A 25,665-nucleotide genomic window follows, 5' to 3' on the forward strand; every position below is an offset into this window, starting at 1 on the left:
TGCTGAGCAGGGCATTTTTCATCCTCAGAATGAGCATGGTCATCCTAAGCTTTGACCAAAAAAAAAAAAAAAAAAAAAGCACCTTCTTTTGATGAAACGAAGAGAAATAAAGGCAGTGTGATAAATATTGTCCTCTCCCCATAACAGTCAAAGCTTTGCTTGCATTAAAAGAAAGCACTGCTGTACTCTCCTTATCAAACCCTCGCACGGAGAAATGTCAAAGACCTTTTTTCTCAGCATCTCAGTGTCTTTGCTGTCTCTCTCCACATGACAGGTGGTAGAAGCTAATGCAGGGCTGCAGCACAGTTTAACCCCAGCACTGTCAGTCCCTGATAACCCTTCTGCTTTGACCCAACAGTTCAAACAGAAAGTACAGCAGGTTGCTCTCCCGCTCACAGCTCAGATCACACAGCACCCCCGGGGCAGTGACCTGTATGCAGCAGTTCTCACGCCTGGTTTTCTCCTGCACTGGAGAACCTAAATTTAGCATCCTTAGCAATGCATTTGGCTCAAAGCAGACCTCAGCTGCAAGGGTCTTTGCACTGGCTAGTCTTGCAGCATCCTTTAACTAATGAACTTGCAAAGAGTGGCTGCTTCAAGCTGCTCTGGAGCCCTCCCAGGCTTGCCTAGCAAGGCTGCCTGCATACGGTCACCAAATGACTTCCTACTTGCATCCACACAGACAGAAATACATTCTGCTATTCTTGCTTTCAGTCCTCTGCAAAACTTTTTTTGGGTAGCCACACACAGTGCTGGCTTTGGGAGATCTTGCACTGCAGGCTCCAAAGCAGTTGGACTGCAGGTTTCCCTCTCTCCACCTCCCCCTTTCTTCTCCTCATTTTCCCTGACACTTTTTTCGGAACACTGACTTTCCTGCTCCAGGCAAAACAGCCGCTGCTATTTTTCTCTTGATTTTCAAGGATCACCTCAAGTGAAACTTTGTGGCATTTTAAGAACAAGAGCATTTATCTGTGTTATTTATATAAACCTCCTCCATTAACCCCTGGATTTCTGTTTAGATTAAAAATTAGATTGCCAAGAGTGTGATGGTACCCTCATCTTGCTCCCACATCCTCCCTCAGCTTTATAGCAAGAAGATGTTGCTTAGTCATGTTTGAATTACACGATGGGAGCTTACTGCAAAAAAAAAGGTTATCACACTTTTTCAGAATGGATACAGCACCCTTTGAATATTGAATACTGAGCTAGAAAAAATACACATTTCAATTTATAAATGCATGAAGAGCAACTAAAAATATGTAAACAGTCTGTAATTATGTTACCAACTTTATGGATCTAATCTTTGCTATGTTTTAAAGGTAGTCCATAGATTCCCACGGGACTGCAAGCTGCTACTTAAAAGCCTTGTAATAAGCAAACAACATTTCACATTAAGTTTTCTTCCAACAAGTACCAGACCAGTATAAATTATTACAATCTCAGCATCCACTTACCTGTCAAGATGCCGTTTCAATACAACCCAAACACTCCAACATACAAAGGATCATTTCTTCTTCAGTAACCAGATAGGCTGCTAAGGGGAAAACAAACCACTTCTAGATCAACATAATAATTTTTTTGTTAATTATGCAAAGTAATTATTTCCTCTACAGAATCACAGAATCATTTAGGTTGGAAAAGACCTCCAGGGTCATCAAGTCCAGTCTTCAAACATGCAATAACAAGCCCTGCACTCCAAGATGTTTTCCTCCAGAACTACTTGCCAGTCAAAAAACCAAGCACTAGGCTAAAGTGAGATTAAAACACTTCTGTTCTGTTTTGTTGTGGCCAAACACATTCGATTTGGGCAATACACTCCTGTAAACACTGCAGATGTGATGGGACCTATGAAAACACTCTGTCTTCCACCAGCACAATGAGAATAAATTAGAACAAATTACAAGCAATAAACATCAGAAACCCACCAGACTTCACAGTAATGTCTTCTGGAAAATATTTTTCATCTAGGGACTCAATTAAATGATATCCTCAGTATACAAACTCATCAGAACTGGTCAAATTCATGTCATGCAGCAAAATTCAGTGAGTAATTTTGATCCAGCCACTTCAGAGCATCCTGCACAGTGTTACAATATAGAGATGTCATTTAAACTGATGTAGAAAATTAATTAGAGCCACCCTAACAATTTTACATCTTTAAATTTGATAGGAGTTCTTTGCAAAACATCTGTGCTCCCCTCCCAGCTAATTGCAAGCACGGAGGGAAAAACCACAAGCATGATGTTTGATGCCTCTTCCCAGAGACCTATTTACACTCACTAATGCAAACACAGCTTGCTGCAAAACTTGCCAACACTCTGAGCTTCTTATGCCATCTGATTTCTGCTTGCTGGCCAGCAAAGAACGTTGGGATTGAAACTGCCAGTCAAGTACATATTAAATCCCTGGATGCCTCATCGAGTAAATTAGACTGTTGTGACACAAACTGACTAACTGGTTAAGGCTTGTGCTCTTTCCTGAGCTCAAGAAAAAGAGATTTGAAAAGACCTGACTGTGTGAGGGATGGTTGGAATGTCTGTCTTAATATTCCAAACCTCTCAATGGTTTTGAAATCTGCAATTATCCTTTTTACACTACAGAGAGAGCAGTTCTGTGTGGGGCTGCACAGGACCAGTGCTCTTTCCTGTTTCAAGTATTCCTTGGACTATTGAGCTGGCAGGAAGGACCAGGTCCAATGGACAATGTAGCCTTGAGACATGCTAAGGACTCCTGGCATTCTACAAGCTGTAGGTGCAAAGGAAGATACTCCTTGCATGCAGAACAGTTATTTTACCTCAAATGCTCTGCCTCAGAGAGTAAATGTCAACAAGGCAGGTTTTTTTTCCTATTCTGTGTGGATTTAAACTAGTTTATATTGTGTACTAGATTTTGAAAAGCCTTCTGCATGAAGAGAACATAAAAATAAATATTCCCCACTTTTTGACATAAACGAAGAAGGGCAGACAAGTGCAGCGAACTCTTCTCATAGAGAAGACAAAACCTCTCTGCCATGGTCGTGGGCAGCTTTTTCCGTGGTGTAAGGGACATCCTTTTCCCTACTTTGCAAATGTGCATGGCAGTGACATTACCTGACATATCTGAGCAGGAAATAATGCTAACAAAGGGAGAAAAGCTGAGTCAAAATGAGTGCAACAGGGAAAAACACAAGCCTGCAGACCTCGTACAGGTGCTGAATGCTCTTGCAGAGCTGGTGACTGGTCTCATTTGTTATTTAAGCTGTTCCCCCTGAACTCTTGGCAACTGCTCTGCTGTTTTCTGCGGAGGTTCACTGACATTTCTAAGCAAGGTTTATTCATCACTGTGAAAAGGGGCATCACCTCAAGCTCTTTGCTGTTATTCACTGGTAGTTTTTTCTGACCCTTCTGCAAAAAAAAAACTACTCAATTAAACACCTGGATATTTACTTGAGAGGAGTTCTCCTTAAAAGCACAGTTTTTATGTGAAAATAAAAAAATATATTAGCCAAGAGGTAAATGAGGCAAGACAAAGATTTCTTCAGTACTATGACCCACAAGAATCCATGTCTTAATTCTGTTCACTTTCCCAGCATGTTGGACCCACGGAAAAGGAAGGGATTTGAGTTCCTCTGTTAGTTTCCTTTAGGGGCAGACTGATAGATAGTGCTCTTCTTCTGTGATAGCTCCATTAAGAAAAGCTGTCAGTTACTGGTGATCTCACATCACAATTTCAGCCACTATTTCACACTGTAATGGGAGCCATGACAGCCTTATTGACAGGCTGTAGTAGTAATAAAAATTATTTGTAACAACATTTTGTAATAATACAACCATATTATAAACCACCTCACAAATAGAGCAAAAAATAAATGAAAGTCAGGTTAATTCATATGCATTTATCCCTGGAGCTAAATGCCTGAGAAATGTGAGCAGACCATTTCCCTGCAGAGATCTGTGTCCATACACCAGTCTGCAGGGTTGTGGAACTGGTGTAAAAAGTGGGATTTTGCTGCCCATGCCCTCCAGTCTGTGAGGAATGGGACTGTTAGTCCTAGGAGCAATTTATCAATATTGATAATGCTGTATTTGTCAGCACCCTGCAGTTTGTTTTCATTTTGCTGTTATCCCTAACTATGTGCCATCTATCAACATAAACTGCCTCAGGGGAAAAACAGAAAGAAACAGCAGCAAGAAATTACTCCCAAAATTAAGCAGAAAGGGAAAAAATACGTGTATTTGAACATTAAATATTTTAACTTTGCTTTGCAATAATTAGAATTTGTTCTTGCAGTGCAGTTTTCCTCCACAATTACTTTTCTGACCTTCCATCATAGTGTGGGTGAGAAGCAGGAATATGAAAATGAGTTGAGCTTAATTAAAACTGCTTAGTTTATCTCATTTGTTTTGAAGAGCAAAACAGCTACCCTGGTTGAAAAATTTAAATATCTATCAGGCTGTTTTCCTATTCTATTAAGCAAAAATATAGTTCTAGAAAGTTTCATTTTAAATATAGTTCTAGAAAGCTTCATTTTTTTATTAGCCTTCATTTTTAACCTTCTGCTTTCCATATAAGAATTTTTCTGGTCACCCATAAGAAAAAGAAAAAGCAATTCAACTTGTGAAACCAAAGAAATTACTATTAGTAAAGCAACTTTACTGAGCACTGAGATTTTTTGGGTGGCTCACATAACTGGGAAATAAAGGTAAGTTCAAAAAATGACATGTCTGAAAGCCAATTAAATTTTCCCTTCTTGAGAGTCCCATCAGGTGGGGGTTAACTGGGAAAGAGAAATATGTTTTACAGCCATGATGAAGTAGAGCTGTTTTACTTGGCAGTGTCAGTGTAGATGCAGAATTATTTCGTTAAATTATGAACATTATTTGAATGCCACAGCTGACGTGAGATGAGAATGAAGGTGATGATTAATGCCACGGCTAAATTAAAATATTTATTATTGTAATTTGGTATTATTAGCAAATCTGAAAAAAATAAATTATGCCAAAAATACTCAGTTGCATTTGTGTTCATCTAAGCTCTTCTCTTTTTTTGCTTGTATGGGAATTCATCTAGAACCAGAATCAACTATCTCCAACGATCACAAGTTTTCCTGCAGCTCATCTGGCAAATGTCACCTAATTAAAAAGAAGCAAATAAATTAAAATCTTAATGTCACTTGGTCTAACACAATAATCACAATGTGAAAATTACATTTGTGACAGAACCAAGTGTCTGTCCATGTTCTTAGACTTGATTCTGCAGATCCTTCCTCAGGCAGGTAATCCCAGAAAAAACAATGGATTGTTTACATGAACATGTTACTCATGTGAGCAACAGCTTGTGAGTATTTAGCACTGCACGTGATATAAATCTCTGCATATAAGTAACTTTGCTGCCACCCTGATTAGTATTTCTACGTGTAGGGTATTGTATTGCTGTTTCTTTTTTTCATGTTAATTATACTTGATTAGAGAAACTGCATCACAGCAGGAGACAGGCAGGAGCAGATTTGCTGAACCTTTGCACACCTCTGTTACATGATTGCAAGCCTCTGAAGATATTTGAAGGTCATGCTATTCCTCTACCAACTATTTCTTTGTGCAGATGGTAAAAAATTTAGGGAGATGCAGCAGTGCCAGTTGGAGATTTACTATGAAGCAAGCTTTGAGGCAAAATTTAATTCCATCACTGACTTAATTAGAAACATTATAAACGTTATTTATGTGTCTGTTTGCGAGTTGTATATTTTAAAATGCCTGTAGCTGTCAACAACAGTGCTGCTACTCGAAAGCACCACCCAAGGTGTTCTCCAGGCTTCATTTACAGTATCTGAAGTCCTGTCCTGAGGACAATGTGCAGTTGGATGTAAATGCATTCCTCGAGTTCCTCAGGGAGCCTGAAAGAGAGGAACCCAGATGATGGGAAAGAGGAGCCCCAGCACAGTTGTACAAGCTGAATCATACACAGTCAGCAGGTCCAGTGGAAATATCTATGTTTATGGATATTTACATTCCTATATTTATATATTGGGGATATTTATGTCCCCTCTTTATATCCCTGTTTAGGGATATTTAGGCTCTTCTACCTGAAGACCCTATTCAACTTCCCAGCCTTTTATATAAGTGGACAGTGGAATGATTCCAAGTTACTAAGCAGTACTTTGGGAGAAAAACTCAAGGACCTTTTTCTTAAGTCAGCACCTACCAGCACAATTCTGTCATGTAGCTGAAGGGAGAAAAAGGTCTTTTTCCTCCTTTCCTCAGACCAGGCAAAAGTAGGTTTGATAGTCCTGAACGGAATAAGGCTGACCTGCACCAGAGCAGGGGTTTGTCATAAAATTTTAACAATTATATCACATTCTGTTCCATGAAAATGTGATCCTGCATATGCCCTCTCAATGGGTACCTGGAGCTGACAGGTACAAGCCATGGCAGAAGTGGGGGTGTGTGTATATTATGCTGTAAATATGAAGGCAGTGTGATCCTAGACATATATATCTATGTTTTGCATGTAATATTACACAGACAGACCCATTTTATAGGAGATAGAGCTATTTTATATACTCTTCTCCAGGAAATTTGAGTTGATTTCCACAATTCTCCAAAATCTCCCCCAAGTCATACTGATTTACTTATCTCTTATCACTAACGAAGAGAATGTGGGCCTCAAACACTCAGATACTGCAAAGTCTTTGCATATGGTGCACATTGACCTCCTGTAGCTCCAGAATCTAATGAAAAGCCATGGTTGTCAGTTTTTAAACTTTCACAATGCTTTCTTCTTACGCCAAGAAAGTTTTCTTGGTTCAGTGTTAGGGATTCAAAAGTAAAGCAGCTGAACCTCACAGTTCTTGGAATCTCAGTGTAGGAGTGATCAAAACACAGTTTCACTACTCTGATTCCACTCTTTAACGTCACCTTTATAGGCAGAATTATATGTGATAGGTTACATTAGACAATACTGAATATTAGTGGCTGCTCAGACTCCCTACTCAGCCTGCTTGAATTTGGAGCCACTGCTGTTCATACTCATACTAGTTTTAAACACCCCTGATTGTGAGGCTGATGGAATAAGAAAGGCCAACTTCAATTTGAAACTCAGTTCAAGATCAGCACTTCTGACTACACTTCCCTTGAGGAATGAAAAAAGAGCCTATGCTGAAACCCTAACACCGAGCAGGCAGGTTATTGAAGGTCTCGTGTCTCCAGCTAATCCTTTATAAAAAGTGCATGAGATTTTCAATAGAGTTTTAAGGGCTGCAGCACTTGTAAGAAAATTTTAAAAAAAGAGTGGCAATAAACAGTGGTAGTATAAAATAGCTAATTAAAACACAAGAATATTTTCCCTCCTTTTTACCCTTTTAGAAATTGTTTGCATCTTAAGTAGTTTCTTCTTTCTCATATTGCAAAGGCAGAAGGATGGTAGTTTCAGATTTCCATAAACTCATCCATTCAGAAACTCCTTTATTCATAATTTAATTGATACATTTGTGTAGAAGTCAGTTCATGCAAATTTCTTTCTTCTCAAGTCTTTTGTAACTTCTCTGGAGGAAAAACCTGTCTTTCTTTCCTTTGTGCACATGCTTGAGCTTCTTGCTCAGAAAATCTGCCCTTATTTAGTGCAAGCATGAAAAAACTACGGCCCTTTGTCTTTTTAGATAATGGGCACAGCTAATGTTGAGCCCATGCTCACCTGTGAGATACACAGTAATCTTGGTACCTAATTGGGTAAATTTTTTTTAGCGCGTTCCAACAACTGGAAGACTTTAAAACAGTGATATAGTTATGTTAACACTGGTGAACTCTTCTAAAGCACAAGGAGCAGGCAAATACTTGATGGAAAATCTAATGTGATCTAGCAAGACAGACTCTGCAGCCTGAGGGACAGCTGATTTCTAGCTGAAATGACAAATAAAAGACAAAGAAGGGATAAGAGATGTGAAAATTAAGGCAATATACTCAGGACTGATACCAGATAAGGGTGGTGGGATTGTAAGAAAAGCAAAGCAGCAATCATCAAAAACATTGAAAGGAGTTGGAAGCAACAGGAAGTTCCACCTGAATATGAGGAAGAACCTCTGTACTGTGCAGGAACCAAGCACTGGAACAGGTTGCTCAGAGAGGGTGTGGAGTCTCCCTCACTACAAATATTGCAGAGCAGTCTGGACACAGTCCTGTGCCGTGTGCAGAGATGACTCTGCTTGTGCTAGGAGGTTGGACCAGTGACCTACCGTGGTCCTTTCCAACCTGACCCATCCTGGGACTCTGTGAGTTCAAGGCAGCTTCACTGTTTTGCCTGTGGAGTGCAGCACCCAGAGCCCTGTCTGCCAGAGCTCAGGGTGGTTGCATATGGATAATACTGACTGTTGAAGCTGAGTCATACAGGTCCACGAGGTGCAGCTGCAATACTTGACCCTCCCAGTCTGTAGACATGCGATTTTCTAGTTATCTGATCAGGGTGTTCAGCAGCAGCATTGAAAGGTGGTCAACTCTGATTTTGAACAAGAATGGAGTCATTCCTTCCCCAGTCACATCACGATCCCACACCCACTGTACCACGCACCTTCCCACTGGCGCAGATCCAGGGATCCTGGTGTTGTTCGTTCATCACGAGTGAGGGAGGTACCTGCAGCAATAGTTCTCACTCCATGTGGCACATAAACCCTTCTCACAGCCAGAGTGCTAAGGTGAAAGCGTAAATTAAAGCCTGCCTAAATGAAAATGCACTTCCAAAAACTACTCATTTGTACGAGGATCATGGCAGGGAATTTATAGTGATGTTTAATTATGAAATTACCATAGCAACTTTGTTAATACTATAGAGTCACCCTGGTGATTCTTAAATATATCTCTGTATAAGGGGAAATGCTTATTCGCACACCAGAAAAGAAGAATGTTTATGTGGTTAAGATGCTTGATTCGTGCTCTTGGAGAGTTGGCTCCCAGTTTTGGTGCAGTCACTGTGTGGGACTTCAGGCTAGAGACCGATTTGAGCACTCTTTGCAGGATATTCAGAAAATCTAAAGAAGTTTTAGCTTTCTGTGGCCATGAGGAAGCTGGATACTGACTGATTATGGAGCTCCTGTAACAGACTCTGGTGTAACAACTTCTATACTGAGAGGATTATTTATTCTGGTGCCCCTAACCAGAACCTGCCTTATTCTGGGAAGTCTTGTGTAATTTTAATGCTTGAGGGAAGAAAAACACCCCAATAATATGAAGCAAAGTTTCGTGAAGGACTCCTCTGCCCCATGATGCCTTCACCTTTTACCATGACTTTCCCCTTCTCTCTCTGCCTTTTTCTGATATTTCAGTGCAATAACTAATCAATGACAAGAGATGGTGGCATAATATTTTTCTGGCTGCTGTTCAAGTGATAATTCAGAACCTGCTACATTCCATCTTCACTAATTTACTATTTGGCCAAACTTCGAATAGTTAGATTACCTGTAGGTTTCCACTTTGGTTCATAGCATTTACTTTGGACTCTTTTATTATGTTCCTCTGCATCCAAACACCTTGGATTTTATTAACAAGGGACTTTTCTTTCATCTTAACAGAAAAAGCAGTATAAGAATAACAAATCTCCCTGGGACACAGAACAGTATGTCTGCTCCTTAACTCTGCACCCACTCCAGCTAAAAAGACAGTACCTGAAAACACCTGCCTAGGATTACAAACATATGAAGGCAAGAACAAATGTGATTCCTGGTGAACTTACAGGCCCTGATCAAGTGTTGCATCAGGGCAAGATTCTTAATTTTTCTCACAGTTATAAATTTGTGAAATAGGGGCAATTCTCTTGCCTTTTCCCTGAAGTGCCTACTGCTGTAAGTTGCTGGGTAGTGGAGCTCTCCTATCACTGATGTAGATAATACTTTCTTTCCTGGTCTCTTGGGCACAATCAGATTTTCTGAGGTTACCCTGCTGTCCCTTCCTAGTAGCAGCAGCTGGTACAACACACACCTTTACCTCCTCTTTGCAAACCCCGCTCTCTGTCTCCTCCATTTAGACCCTCATCCACTCCATTGAAAGCCCTACATATATAATCACATTATTCTCATTATGAAAAAGACTACACTCATGACCTTGACCAAACCCTTCTGACAAAATGAACTCTTTCTTACAAAATGAACCACTTTCAGGTGACAAGTCAAATACTTGGGTTGGGCTGTAGAGGTTGCCTTAGTTTTTCCTTTTCCCCTTCTCCTCATGGAAATGTTCAACAAGGGGTTTTATTCTGGCTTGTATATTCTGGCATGGCTGAGCCCCAGGGTTTCCACATGTGGAGGTGGATTCCTCATCCACGGCAGCGACGTGGAGCAGGAGGCAGCAGACAAAGGCAGACCTGTTACCCCAAATTTCCCGAGCTCAGGCCTAAAATAGACCTGTCTGTCTGCATCTGTCTGTGTGGTCACTGGCTGCTCCTCGCCTGCAGAACCAGAGGATGCTTCTTGCCTCCTGCTGCCTTGGCTGTGCTTGGGCTTTGTAACATATTTTTCTACGTTCATTTCTGGTTTTTCGTATCAGTCCTCTTTGATTACACTCCCCTCAGCCTTTCAGACCAAATAGGATTCTAATTAACGATGAACTGTCAGTGACAAATCACTGCCTTTTGTTTCCAGCAGTGCCTCTGTCTGTTAGCTTCACTTTGCAAAAGCAACTAAATCAATGGAATATATATACGAAAAAAAACACATTTCTTTGGGGAGGAGATTTTGAAAAGGAAATAATCTCTTGTTTATTGAAGGAAGCTTCATTCTCTCTCTTATAACTACATTTCTGGAAGACACTTCTCCCAGCCTGGCTACTTTCTGCCATCCTAAAAAATATTTGAAACCTCAGGAGTTCAGCTTGAGTGAATATAAGCACCATGTTGTAAGGATGAGCTCCCTTGATCAAAGCAAGAGACATAACAACAGTGCAAGCAAAGTGATACCTATATTGAAATGAAAAATATATAAGAATTGTAACAAAAGCCCAAGTGTTACCACCAAAGACTACGGAAATGAAGGCCATCATCAGACTTTGTTTTGCAGTTCCTGAAGAATTTTCCTGTGATGAGCCCCTGAGGACATCCATTATCCAAAATACCCTTTCCTGAGAAATGCAGCCTGTGCCAGGAGAAAAATAAGGTCCAAAAGAAAAACTAATTCTTTAAATATGTGAAAAACTTGAAGCTAGGAAGGAAACAATTCATTGCCATTAAAATTTTATCATACACCAACTTGAACAAAACAGTCCTTTAAGGTGCCATTGATCACGTTCTACCTGCTTCACTTCACACACAGCACTAATAAATACAGTAGCATTGTAGGAAATACATGGCAGTTTCCAGTTAGGACCATCTTCCTGATCCTGAGAGCAGCACAATATTAAGACTTCAGGGAAAATGAATTCTGAAAAAGAAACTATTCATTAAAAACCTTAGGGAACAAAGAGGTGGGGGGGGAAATATAAAAGGAAAGGAACTATAAACTGTGTGTCCATATGGGTTGCTGGGAAATGAAATGCTGAAGCTGTAAAATATTCTGGAGCGAGATTGCTGAAAATTTACCTTTTTGTACCCAAGCAGGAGCCGTGAAAAATTTTCAGTGATACTGACAAGGCCAGACCAACACACACCAAAGAGGAGCTGCCACAACTCACATTGACAATTATACTTTAGTAGCTGTTAAAATTATAATATCCTGCTGCATCCCGTGCTGGTATATTTGAGCTTCTTCCATGCTTTTTGCTACAAAATTAACATTTTTAGCTCACACTGACATGTGAGAATGGTTGTGGAAACCATAAAGCCTCTTCTCAGGTTGGCCTCCTAATTTTTCACTGTTCAAGAGTCACTGACCCAGAAACACATTCACTTAATAAAGATATTAATGACAGACATATACACTCCAATATTACTAGAGGAGAGGAGGCACTTGCAAGTTCCACTGTGAATATAAGGTGCTGACGGCTCAAGAACAGGTATCTGAGAAAATTAAATTAATTCATTAAATTTATTCATTTAGTGAGTGCAGCACTTTTGCGTTCTTTAAACCTAATGTATCAAAATTGAGCCTACCCATCAAAGGTTAAAGCAGTTGCAGTTAGCAGACTTATTTACTGGTTTGTTGTTGGGTTTTTTTGTAAATTCACTCCAGAAGGAAAAAAGGTCAGATTTAATAGAGAATTACTCCCTGTAAGAGTTTCAGTCAGATCCTAAATGATGTTCTACACCAAAGTTATTTTTTGTATGCAGAATTAGAGTTAAGAGACTTTGAAATCTCTCATTCACCTCTTAGTCACCTCTCCTGAGATGAGTATTGAATAGCAATGGAATAAAAGTCATTGTGCTTAGTATTTTTTTAGCCACTGACTTGAGCTTGCAAGATCTGTGTAATAACAGCAGAAATATTCACAGCTGACTAACTGACAAGGGGCTATTTATGGATCATCCTCTGAAGGTTTTCATACTTTTAAAGTTCAGAAGGTAAAAGGTCCAAAGTTCCTTGTGTGTCTCTGTATTTGAGGGTCTCTAACACAGAGGCGGATCCTGCTCTCGCACAAGATCCTTCCTAAAGGAAGAGTTTGGAGATAAATGAAGGTTTTTTTATGGTGAGGCCTGACAAACAAATCTCTGGGTCAGCTGCCTGCACTGCACAAGGCTGGAGCTGTACAGACATATCCAGGGACGGGGAAGAATGTGGATTAGGACATGGCTCTTCAGAAACAGTCTCCAGCACAGTATGTTTTCAGTGTTGGAGTTCAGTCCAGAGGAGGTCACCAAGTTTATTAGAGGGATGGAGCACCTCTCCTATGAGGAAAGGCTGAGAGAATTGGGATTGTTCAGCCTGGAGAAGAGAAGCTTCAGGGTGACCTTATTGGAGCCTGAATGGAGCCCACAAGGAAGATGGAGAGAGACTATTTATAAGGGCCTGGAGTGATAGAACAAGGGGAAATGGCTTCAAAGTGACAGAGAGCAAGTTTAGATTAGATATTAGGAAACAATTCTTCCCTGTCAGGGTGGTGTGGTGCTGGCGCAGGTTGTCCAGAGAAGCTGTGGCTGCCCCATCCCTGGAAGTGTTCAAGGCCAGGTTGGATGGAGCCTGAAGCAATCTGGTCTAGTTAAAGATGTCCCTGCCTATGGCAGGGGACTTGGAACTGGATGATCTTCAAGGTCCCTGTCCAACCCAAACCATTCTATGATTCTATGATTGTATGTTATGGGAAAGCATAAGACAAGTTGTGTCTTTTGTGACCTGCACAGCTCTTGAGCCAGAGCAGTGATGTTTTGGAACCTTTCAGTGTTCTTCTAAAAATGATAGTTTGAGTGGTCCAGTCCCACTGAAGTTCCTACTGTGGAAAGACATCACCAATATGTCTCATTGCTCGCCCTGTGAGCATCCCTGTTCCAGACAATGACCCCAGCCAGTGGTTCTTGAAGGAAGCTTTTTCCCAGAGATAAAACCCCCTGTCTTCTTTTTGGTCCTCAAAGAGCTGCAGCCAAACTGAATCCAGAACTCCTCCTCTTTGCTGTTGCAAGGTGTGAGAACTGAAAACTGTTTGCAGGTACTATATATAGAAGCAGGTATCTTCCAGGGCACTGGCTGTCAAAGAGCTGCAAGCATCTACCTCTTCCCTTCCCCTCTGTTTCTGTCTGGAAGAGGGCATTGGGCATGTTTACCACTCCAGACTGCTCAGTATGACATAGCCCTTCCACATGAATGGGTACAGGACGTTTCACAGACTATAAACATTGAAAACCTCAAGCCCAGGAGATGTTCAGGGTGAGGGCAAGGAAGTGCCTGCACTGGTGCAATGTGAAGCTGTCGAACCTCACAGCTTCCACAGAAATCCTTCAAGATGCTTCCAACAAGTAGCTGGGTACCTATGAACTACCTTTCTTGCATCTCCTGCCACTGCTGAATTCTTCCTCTTGGCTGCAGAGAATCACTGCACCCTTGGGGCAATAATGAAGGAGATCATGTAAACATCCTGCAGTTAGTGTTCCACTCCTTGAAATGGCACTGTTCACGCACAGTTCATCACAAAACTGTGTGGAATCACAAGAGCTCTGTTAGTCATTTGTTGCTCTTTTTCCCTCCGATGTGTTTTGGGAAAGGTGGATTTTCTTTCCCTTTTGTTTCAAATACCACTCAGGCCCTCAGTGTTTGATGTTTGAACTCAGATGGGCTCAGACTGAGTAAATAAGATCCTGATCTTGCAACCATTTTTGGATCTGTAATTCACAGGTCCTCCTTGCCACATACTCTTTTTCATTGAAAAAAAAATTTTTAAAAAGGAATGTAAATTTTAAGCGTAGAAGTCATGAATACAACCATATATTCTGAGTTTTTTCATAGCACAAATAAAACATCTTTCCTGGTAATTTCAGCTTTGCACAATGGCTTCTGATTCATCTAAGACATAGTTTTACAAAAGTCTCATATGAAGAGGACCCTCTGTATTCCTGGCTATATTATTCCAATGCTTTACTACTTTAAAACATTATTGAAAACAGCCAACTATTGATTCTTCTACTGCAACATTAAAGTTGTTTTTGCTGTGAAAATTACTTTTTCCAAACAGCCTGTATACTCATCTACTCCCTTTTTTGTCTCCCTCTGGATAATCAGCAGAGTATGTCCTTTGACTCTACTACACAGTGCATTTCCCAGAGCTCTGCATATTCCCTCTAAGCCCTCTTCTGTACATTTTCATGTTTTCAGCCACAAACCCAGATGACAAAGCACTCCATACAGCTCTGTAAACCTGTGCTGTCTCATCCTCTGCACTACCACACATTTTGCTGGTGTTCTCAGTGCTATGCAAATTAAAAAATGGGTTCTGAGCAGAAGACATTCTTGCTGAAATTCAAGCTTACAGTAAAATCACAAGAGAACTACAATTTTTTTCTTTGTTTAGTTTTAAATGTTACTAGTGAAATATATAGAAAAATACCTTTTATGAGGTGTCGTCTTCTATCCATTCAAGAGTTAATAGCATCCCTGACCATGCTTGGGTAAACACCCTCCCTATTCTTGGTCAGGACTTGCCCTTTTGATTTCTTCACATGTTTCCATTAAAGGCTGATACCCTTTTCCAGGGCTGCAGCCTTTCAGAAGAAGGCCACGAGAAGCCTCTCAGTGTAATGACTCAGTGGACTTAATCAAACAGTCCTTTGGAGGGTGATGATTTTACTCAGTATTTTACCAAGATTGATTTTTTTTTTTTTACTATCAGACTACTTTTCCTATCAGACTACTTTTCATTTGCCCTTCAGCCATTGATAACACTTTTCATTTTCAGGTTTGATACTCTTGACTCTTTCAATCCAAAACCTTCACTGACTCAATTATAGCTTTAGAAATGTGAATTTCCAGTTCAGGGAACCAGGCAGAACTCTCCTTCTCTGAAAAGACTCTGATCTATCACTGTTTTAATCCTAAATGATGAGGTTTAGAATTTATAGGGGAAAACATTTGGGAAAATAATTTGGTACTCAAGTAGTGGCCATCAGATAGCCTTGGGAAAATGCTGCCAACTGCCATCAGTGATAGAGGAGTTGCTTACTGTGCAGGGCAGCTTTCACAAGATAAGTGACCCTGGGGAACTGTTCCTCCACCTCCTGCAAAAAGCACTTGAAGATAAGGATTATTTAGAGACCTGAGTCACTGGAGATCATCTGGAGTTCAATTCAATTAAAAAATCTCACAACTCAGCGGATGTTCCTCATGCAGACAAATGAGTATCATAATCTGTACTAATCCTACCTCTACCTGCCATCCTTTGGCTCTTCCTTTCCTTAAGATGTACCCTGTCATCACATTCTCTCAGTATAATAGCTGATGGATGCATCTATATGACTTTAATAAGCTTTAAAAGAGATTGAACTCTGCTCTGGGTAAAATGTAACTCTTATTGTAGCCCAGAAACCTCGGGTTGCATAATAAACATGTATTAGAAAAATAATTACTAATAATAGAAAAATAATATAAATAGAAAAATATATATGAAGTGTTTTCTATATAAATAGAAAACTTACACTTAGAAAAATAATTATTATTAATAATTACTACATTATATTGTATTCCACTACATTAGGGTAAAAACCTCCAATGTCAACAAATCTGAAAAATGAAAATATTTCATATTAATAGTGTTTAAGTTAACAAGGACATTTTCTTTCTTCATTGCTGCCCTTAATACAACCATTTGCCTTCAAGTTTCCCAGACAGAGGGATGGAAGACAGGAATATTAAAAAATTCAATAAGAGAGTTTTCAGGTTGACTGTAAAGACAGTTGAAGGGAAAGAATTTTCCTGCTTAATGACCATAGGTGATCAGACTGCAATATAATGATATCAGCACATTTATCCAAGCTGGTTTTTTCAGCTTTTAACAAAATTATGGTGTATATATGAGAATTATAATTAATCAAACAAAATGACATTATTTTGCATAAAGTTATATCAAGAAGTGTTGTTTACACAAGGTTTCAGATGCATGGAAAACAAAAGCAGCTGTTGAATTCACCTCTCTTCAATCTTAATTCTCAAGGTCCTAGTGTCCTGAGGCTATGAATGTGTTACCACACACAACTACATCATCATAAACTAAAAATGTTCCAACCAGTTCCTTTAAAAAAAAAAATTAAAGAAATAGAAAATTGTTATGACTCAGAATCCTTGCAACTTCCTATTTGGAATCAACTACACACACAAAAAAAAAATCAACTATGCAAATGATCCTTTCAGATAATTTCTGATCCATTTAAAGAGGTAAGACTAGAGTTTTCCAAAAGATTACAGTGTTCCTGAGTTTCCCAAGGCAATGAACCTAAATATTCCAGGGTAAATTGCAAAAAATTGAAAAACCAGGCTCAATCAGACTGTAATTCCAGTAGAATCACATCATTTTACACCAAGGGAGGTTCTTCAGCACCTCCTTTTTGTCGATGTTGTTGTTGTAGGTATTGTTTTGGGGTTCTTTTTCTCAGAGAACAAAATCCTGCTCTTGCAGGATTGAAATTCCTTGGTATAATCTGCATATTTTAGTGAGTGACTACTTTTAGTGCATTTGTGAGCTGGGTAAGGTGCATTCATGACCTGTGGCGCTCATAAAAGGTTGAAAGGTGTTTTATTGCTGTCTTGATGTTGTAAAGCAGCCTGGAACCCTGGGGCTTCTTACAATGTGTTGTAAAAGATACTTAGCAGTCACCAGACAGTTTAGAACAGGATCATTGCCTGTAAACACCAGCCTGGTTGTTACTGGCTTGAATTTTTCATCTGATTGCTCATTATGACCCTACACATTCAGAGAGATGTTACCTGGACTTTCTTTAAACCAGTTCCAGGTAGTTTAGTGTTTATTATACCCAGTGATGCTGATTAAAATAAAAAATATTTAGCAAAATTAACTTATGTGCTTTTCCAGCTTTGTTGTGAGATATAATTAATGTGACAGCCTGCAGGCTTTCTGTTTGCCATTACTATTGTTGTTTGTTGTTGTTGTTTTCACTTGATGGAGTATCTTTTATCATGCATTATTTCTTATAACATTGCTCCCTTTCTGTGTAATACTCAGTCTTCACACCACTAACAAGTACATTTATACATTCCAACCTCTCTATGTCCAGAGCTATAGTAAATTTTGATTGAGATTAATTTAATATAAAGAATAAAAAAATAACCCTTTGCCCAATGTGAAAATGAGAAAAATATAGACCAGAGGGTGCAAAACAACTGAAAATTTAATTAAACCTTGACAAGACCTCTCAAGCAATTTTCAGCTCTTTCAAGTGTTTTTTTATAGTGAAGGTGTTAGCTGCTGATCCAACTAGAAGATAATATTTTTCTTTTTATGTGTATGTAAAGCAAGAGCTGGGATTGTTACATCATGAAGCTATTTTCTTTCAGCCTTTCACAGCTCTGCAAGCCAACTTTAAGCATATCTGCCTAATGTAAACTGTCCCTCTCTGTCAGTCGCTTTGTATTTTCTTTTCCAGACAAAGTATCAGGAGCCACAAGTAAATCTAGCTAAAAGGGCCAGCCACAGATAGAGAAAGATTGGAATAAGTTTCTAATGAAAGGGAGATTTTATCTGGTTCTTGCACTTAATAAATATCTCCTGCTCTTTTGTGCTGGAGCTTTTCACATTCTCATCCTCACCTCAGCCCCACGTCCCAAAAGTGCCGCTGGTCTTTTCACTTCTGAAAGCTGCCCCTGCCCAAGTGCTGCTCATACAGCAGTAATTTTGAAGATCACAGTATTATGTGAATCCAAAAATAGCTCCAAGAGAAGGGGAACCCCGTTTTTTCCCCTTTTGTTGCTGGGATTCATGAGAACTGAAATGCATGCTCTATTCTGGTCCAGCACAAAAGCATCTTTGTCTCTGCTTCCCCGGTACAGTTCTGTCACTCAGTGAAAACAATGCCGTGAATTACTCCATGCTGATTTAATAAAGTGACCTGGCTTATAGCCCAGCAAAGCAGATGGCACTATAGATTATAGGCTAATGCCTCGAGGGAGGCCCAATAAAGAAAGATCTTCAGAAAAGAACCCAAAAGAAGAAAAAGGGCTGCACAGAATGTCTGTAAGATCTTCCTTAGCTGACAGGATTGATCCAGTCACGACAGAAAACAATTGCATGTCTCAAAGAGCAAAATATTAAATGCCATTGTAAAACACCTTGCATGCCAGGAGAATTTATTCCTTGAGGCCATATTGGAGAGCAAGCACTATCCCCATGGAGAATGATGCTCACTGCAGGGTGCTGGTCAAGCAGAACAGCAGAGACACACATCTGACCTTGCCATGGCAGACACTGATTTAAACTGCACAAAGAAAACCAGAGTGAGAGTTTTATCTTGCAAGATCCTTGGGTTTGCAGGTTCTTTTCCCATCTACATCAGGGCCAAGGTATTTCCATCATTTCATGGCTTAGCCCACTCGAGTAAGCAGCTGGAGTTATGACCATATTGATATTGCAAGTAGAATCTTGTTGTCAGTTGCTGGCTTAACCTGATGTCTGTATGTACCTTAGAACAGATTTAAGAGTCATTATGTGCTCACTGATGCCACAACTAATTTGTATGTTACCATCCAAACAATAAGGGACTGGAGGGTCTGTAGCTGCACAAAGTGGGTCAGAAGTTCTGTCCTGTGTCTCATACAGAAGCAGAAAACACAAGCACTGAGCTGCTGTGACCTCTTAAGTGATTACAATCATAATCCATTGTGTACTTGTCTGCAACAGATCCATTTCTGTAAGCAGTTGAGTTTAATTGGGCCACAGCTGGTGTTGGCTAAGTACATGGAAAGCAGGGGGGTGAGGGGAAGGGGTTTATTGACTCAACAGCTCTCTGTAAAGTGAGGTTTCTCTGTTTGATGTTTTCTCTGTTTGTTTAGCTCACAAAGACTTACACAGGCATGCTGGCCTTCAGAACAGGAATTACAGTGTAGGGCTTATCATATACATCTCCATGGCAGTCTTGTATATCCTTTGAAACCTCAGAGGACTCATCTCATGAGATACAAAAGGTTATAGATCCATTTCTAAGACAGAGAATCTGGGACGCAAGGAGCTCGTCAATCATAGAATCATGGAATGCTCTGGGTTGGAAGGGACCTTAAAGATTATCCAGTTCCAACCCCCTGCTGTGGGCAGAGATACCTCCACTAGACCAGGTTGCTCCCCATCCAACATGACCTTGAACATTTCCAGGGATGGGACACCCACAGCTTCTCTGGTCATCCTGTGCCAGTGCCTCACCACCCTTACAGGGAAGAATGTTTTCCTAATATCCAACCTAAGCCTACTCTCTTTCCACTTGAATCTCTTCCCCCTTGTTCTGTCAGCCCAGGCCCTTGTAAATAGTCTCTCTCCATCTTCCTTGTGGGCTCCCTTCAGGTGCTTCAAGGTCACAGTTAGGTCACCATGAAGCTTCTCTTCTCCAGGCTGAACAATCCCAATTCTCTCAGCCTTTCCTCATAGGAGAGGAAATACCAGGAACTGTTTGAAGAGGTGCAAAGGCAGAAAGAGGGGAATGCCTGAGTTTGATCCAGGAGAGGCAGGGAAGCTGCTGGCCAAACTGAAGACCTGAATGAATCCCCTGAATTCAGGGCAGCAAACTGGAGCTGGGCTTGGTGAACAGCCAGCCTAGAAATCAGCTGTGTGAGAACCTCAGAAGGAACTACCATCATCTAGTTAGCTCTATTTCAAGCAAGAGAGCAAGGAAAACAACCTCAGCTCTTCATAGTTTCAGTGAGCATCTCATGCAGTTATCGTTTAAAATAAATTTTTTTTGTTTCTCATTGAAAGTCTGTTCTACTGCTAGGGTGCTGTAGAAAATGTAGATAATCTTGAATCTACAACAGCTGCTGTAGAAAATGTAGATAATCTTGAACCTACAACAGCTATAAATGCTCTGATTTCCAGCACTAAGAATGTCATTGCAAGCATTTTGTCTACTGCTAAGAATGAATATATCACTGCACAAACACTGAGGAAATAAACAGTTCAAGGGTTTATGCTGGGAGTAGTTACATTATTAAAACATGGAAGTGCTGTTGTGCCACAAACAGACATTGATGTGTGTAAAGGAGGCATCTTACTGTTCATGACTTCTGAAATAAATTAGATTTGCAGCATGTCATAATAGCAGTGGTTTGTAGCAGTGTAGCTGTGTGTGTGTGTGTTCTCATTTTCTTAAGTGTCACTGTTGCACGTAAGGATAAAATTTATTTGATGACACTTATGAATATTTATAAGCAAATTTTCTATGAATATTTCACAACAGAAGAGTTGCTCATATTCTTATTAATTAAGAAAACGAATAAAGTTGCCCTCTGAATGTTTTTTGATGTGCTGATACAGGGGAAACGTAACACAGTGGAGGGTTCAATTCTGCCCTTGTGTTCAAAGCCAGTGGATGGGAAAAGTGAGGTCCACTGGGCCAAACAGTTACTTAAATGATGTCATATTCCATCTAATACAAGTGTGTCAGATAAAAGGTCAAACCCAGATCACACTGGAGGCAGTGGCAGGGGAAAAGAGAGACTCGTATTAGTATTGCAGTCAGTGGGTGTAACTAAGGAGGTGGGAGAAGAGAATTGACTCCCCCTGTGTCTTTCACCTTAATTTATACCTTCCTGGTACTTTCATTTTTATGTACTTAAGGAGGTCATTTTATAGAATCACTAAAAAAAAAAGTTCACAGTTCTCCTATAATTAAATCACACAGTGGTTGCAGATGCTGATCTCTCCTCTACCAATGAAAATAAGTAGCTTTTACTAAATTTAAGGATTTTTCATGGCTTAAAAATATGCAGAGATGAAAATTAATCTTGATATTTTGAAGAAAAAAGCAATTACATACTTAACATGAAGCCAAAGTGTAGGATTTATGTTGTTTCTCATTTTGCTTTAGCTCAGGCTGTGTTCCTCCTAAAGTCCAGAACAGTTTCACACTTACAGGAGGCTGTTGGAAAGCACAAGAGGGGCTGGAGAAAAGTGGAACCTTCCTTCAGTAACAGTGCTGATTTTAGCCAGTTTAACCTAATCAAGAAAGTCTCTTAGTAAATTATTCTAAGTAACTTCTGAATAACAGAAATGGAAGCAGTAATAAGAGCTCTCTAGGTCATCTTAGTCTTCATTTTTTTCTATCACTCCAGTGGATGCCAGAGTCCTCAGAGCCCTCTTGAACATTTCAGATGGTTCAATAACAATGGGTAGCACACCACACCATTTTAATTAAGCTTGATGTGCATTGACCTTGAAATTGGATCAGAAGGTCTATTTAGTGAACAGTGTTGTAGCTAAATTCAACAATTGATTTTCACTGGTTAAGACTGGAAATGCCAGTGAGCAACTCCATGTAATTTCAGTTGGTCACTGGAGATAGTGGGGCCCTTCAGGGAGCTATAAATGTGCTTAAGTGGGAAAAGATGTTTAAATATTTCTCTCTGACTAGCACACAGGAATAAAAACGTTGATATCTTGATATTGTATGTAGAGAATGTCAATTAAAAAAATATCTCTCTAATGCCTATCATTTGAACTCTCAAATCCTTTCGCAAGTACGGAGTTTCTCAGTAGCACTGTAACACTCACAAAAGTTTATTTCCAATTTACTACTGGGAAATTGAATCTCCAACTGAATAAATAACTTGTCAAGATCAAATGGAAACACTGTCATGTTGCAGAATATTGAAGGGCTTTTAGTTTTTCTCTTTAACACATCAGACTTCAGATTTTATGACTGAATATTCCTCTCTGCCATTGTAAATGCAGGTTAAGGCCACTGATATCTGTGAGAGACATCAGTTTAAATCTTGAGCAAACAAGATCACAGTCAGCCTTTAATCTCTTGGCTCTTTTATGTAATACAGGATATATTTCTGAAGCTTGATATCTTCTTCTTCTTCTCAGCGGGGATATTATAAAACACAGCAAATACCATTCCCTTTTCAAATGGACATTAGTTGTTCTGACTGAGTGATTTTTATCTTACCCCTGATACATGTTTTCAGGAAGAAACACTGTTTTCAGGAAGAAGAGAGGGTAGAAGTGATTCTTCCTTGTTTCAATCATGTTTCACAGTAAAAATTACCAGGAATAGAAATTCATAAACACCTCATTTTTCTCCGAGTTTAGCTCTTGTTGCAGCAGTTGTTGCAGTGTTGTCAGTGGAGATGCTCCTGATACACAGAGTCTGGGCAGCCAGGGGACCCATCATGTACATTAATAGCTATTTATCCAAAATTTGCTCACTGGGTATCTCTCATATTTCTCTTTGGTGTTCATCAACCTTTGTTGTAGGCACATCTCAGAAGCCTTATAGCTTTGCAGTGTACTTGTAAATACTTGAGTTGGGGAAATGGAGCAATCTGGACTTCCTATAAATCAGACAGAATGGGCAGACCTCTGTGGGACAAGATATTACATATTGTTTGACAAATAAGGATAGGGCTGCCCTGCTACCACATAACTGAGTATGAAGGTTAAAATGTGTTGTACAAAAAATTATGAGCACAAGCAAACCTGGGGTTTGTATCTGCAACCAATTCCCCTTGTGCACTCAGCTTTTTTAAAAGGAACCATTACCTCTCCTTTGAGTTCTTGTTAGTCTAGAGAGAATATGTCCAGTTAGGGTTACCAGTTAGGGTACCAGTTACAGTGACTGGGATGATCTCCAGGCTTCCTAGTGTCCTCAGTAGCTAGTCACAGCCAGCAGCTTGCTTACACAGCAGGGAGGAACATTGGAGAGCTGTTGGAATAGCAGAACTCCCCTCCCAGCCACTTGCTCTTTGACTAGACCTGATGAACCTTTCTATGGTAATAATGCTAAGGATCTAAATAAGGAAAGCACATTAATAGGAGGGTGAAAACGTGTCATTGATTAGCACATCCATTTATGGCTGAGACTCCTGGGTTTTGCTGTGGAGTTACTAACACACACAGAGCTCCATTTCACCTATAGAGCTCTCCCTCTCTGCATCTGTTCAGCATCTCAATGAGAGATTCTGGCTCTGAGGATCATCAATAAATGCCAGCAATGAAGAAACAGAAAGAGAAACTCTAAGAATGCCTTAAACCCAAATACAATCTGATGTCATGAGGTATAAACCAGATTTCATTTTTCCCCCTGAAGAAGGAATTTCTCTTCCTTTGCCTCCCCAGAGCTTCCTGCAGTTCTGTGTTTACAATTGCAGAGATGATGCTGCAGTTATGTCAGAACCAGGACAATTGCATAATCTAACAAATTGAATGCAAACTGTCTCTCAGTGACAGCTGCCCTGTAATAACATTTGCCTCAGAAGCCAGGAGAATAATCTAACCTTTATTACCAATGGCAATCCAAAAACACATAGCCCAGCCCTACAAGTTTGGGTCACCAAAGGAGAAGGAAAAAATTTAAGCATTTCCCCAAAATAAAAATTTCTGCTAATGTAAGTGCAGAAAGTGTAGTCCTGCTGACTCATTCATAGTGGGGGTTTTTTCACTTAAAAATAACTTTAATGCTCTTTAGAGATTGACCTGTATGAACCATGTTATATATTTCCAAAGTGCAGTGGAAGACAGAAAAAATAGACTGAAAAGCAATTTTTCCTATAGAAAGGATCTTCAGTGCACTTCATTGACTTCGAAGCCCCACAAACTTATGACTTCCAAGATTCAATTTCCTTCAGCATGTATTTGTGTCTGAGTGATTTATTTGGAAAGGAAGGCTACGTTACAACCAGTGCTACCTTTGTGCACCTCAGTTTCAGTAAAATACGAAATTATACAGACACTGTTCAATCCAGTGAATGTATAAAGAATATTGTCTCTATTTGAACAACACTGAATATTTAGCTTCTCCCACCGGAGCTTCACTTAATCATCTGGTTGTGGAGATAAAACTGGAACATAATGGCCAGAGAGGGTGTGTATTCTCCCTCACTGGAGATATTCCAGAGCTGCCTGGATGCAATCCTGTGCCACGTGCTTTGGAATGACTCTGCTTGAGCAGGGAGGTGATCCCTTCCAACCTGACCCAGTGTGTGATTCTGTGATCCCAGGGTGATCTCCCTGCACAGGCTGCTCCCTTTGGCAGTGCAGGAGGTTGGTCTCACAGTGAGGTCCATTTGTGTGACGAAATCTGTACCCAGTAGAGACCACAAGCCCTCTATTTTGCAGAATTATTTTTATCAAGACTTTTGCAATGAAAACAACTGCTTGAGCATTTCATGTTGCTTTGTGTTCCCTTGCCACTGGCAAGAATGAAATCCCCCCTTTGACCATCACACACTTGCGTGCATTGCCCCTGTCCCTGCAATGGAGACTTGACCCAGGAATGCTGATCCCCCCAGGCAGCAACTTTCCCAGTGAGGATCTCTCTGCACTGAGTCCAATACTGGCCTCAAGTTGCCCTCAGAGTAACACAGGTTTTAAAGAGTTAGGCACCTTTTTTAGCACAGAGGCCACGACCAGGGCTTCACACTGCTCAGCACCAGCCATTCACACCAGGAAAAACTGCTCAGGGGAATACTCAGCATAGCCAGATGAGGCAGAATGGTAGGAAAAAAACAACACCCAAGAGAGGCAGGCAAAGATGAAATTACTTACCCAAGATCAAGTGTCAGATCAATAGCAGAGCTCAAAAGAGAGGTCACATTTCCTGTTAATGAACTGTACAAATACTCAATCTCTTGGTTCCTTCCACCTCTGCAGCCTGGACTTCTCTGTCATTGTTCACATCAGACATGATCATGCTAGCTACTGTTTCCCCTCTAGCCCTGTCATGAGAGCCCTCTCACCCCTCTCTGCTCCTGCACCTGATGCTCTGCCTCTGTTTCTTTCAATCCAAAACTCTCTCCAGGGCTCTACCACCTTCAAATTTCACTCTGTACGCTTTGTCTTGCAGTGAAGCACAAATTAAAACATTCTTACTGTAAAGATTTACACTGGTCTTCCCTCCAGTGCATGTTTTGGGGCACTTACGTATAGTGCCATATGTGAGAGCTGGCATCGGTCCCTGCCGATAGCATGTGCCTGCCACCTATTGGCATGTTTCTGTGGGCAGATGCAGGCAGATCCAGCTCCTCCATCAGCATTTGGATCTGTCCAAGTGCAAACCACCTCTAGTGATCCAGCTGCACCCCACTGCTGGTGAAGTTATGACCCCAGACATGCTGGTAGGAAGGATGACATGCAGGCAATG

The 25,665-nt window shown here is 40.3% G+C and overlaps 1 long non-coding RNA gene across 1 annotated transcript in view; it reads right to left on the reverse strand.

Annotated features, from left to right (window-relative positions):
* Positions 1-25,340, reverse strand: part of LOC126638473 (uncharacterized) — a 78,062-nt gene extending 52,722 nt beyond the window's left edge. Inside the window, exon 1 of the long non-coding RNA XR_007628616.1 lies at positions 25,071-25,340. This is a non-coding gene — a long non-coding RNA (uncharacterized LOC126638473). The remainder of the gene's footprint in view (positions 1-25,070) is intronic.
* Positions 25,341-25,665: the final 325 nt, after the last annotated feature.

The sequence above is a fragment of the Myiozetetes cayanensis genome, unplaced genomic scaffold (genome assembly GCF_022539395.1).
Source record: "Myiozetetes cayanensis isolate MyiCay16 unplaced genomic scaffold, myiCay2020 scf17, whole genome shotgun sequence".
Taxonomy (NCBI): Eukaryota; Metazoa; Chordata; class Aves; order Passeriformes; family Tyrannidae; genus Myiozetetes; species Myiozetetes cayanensis.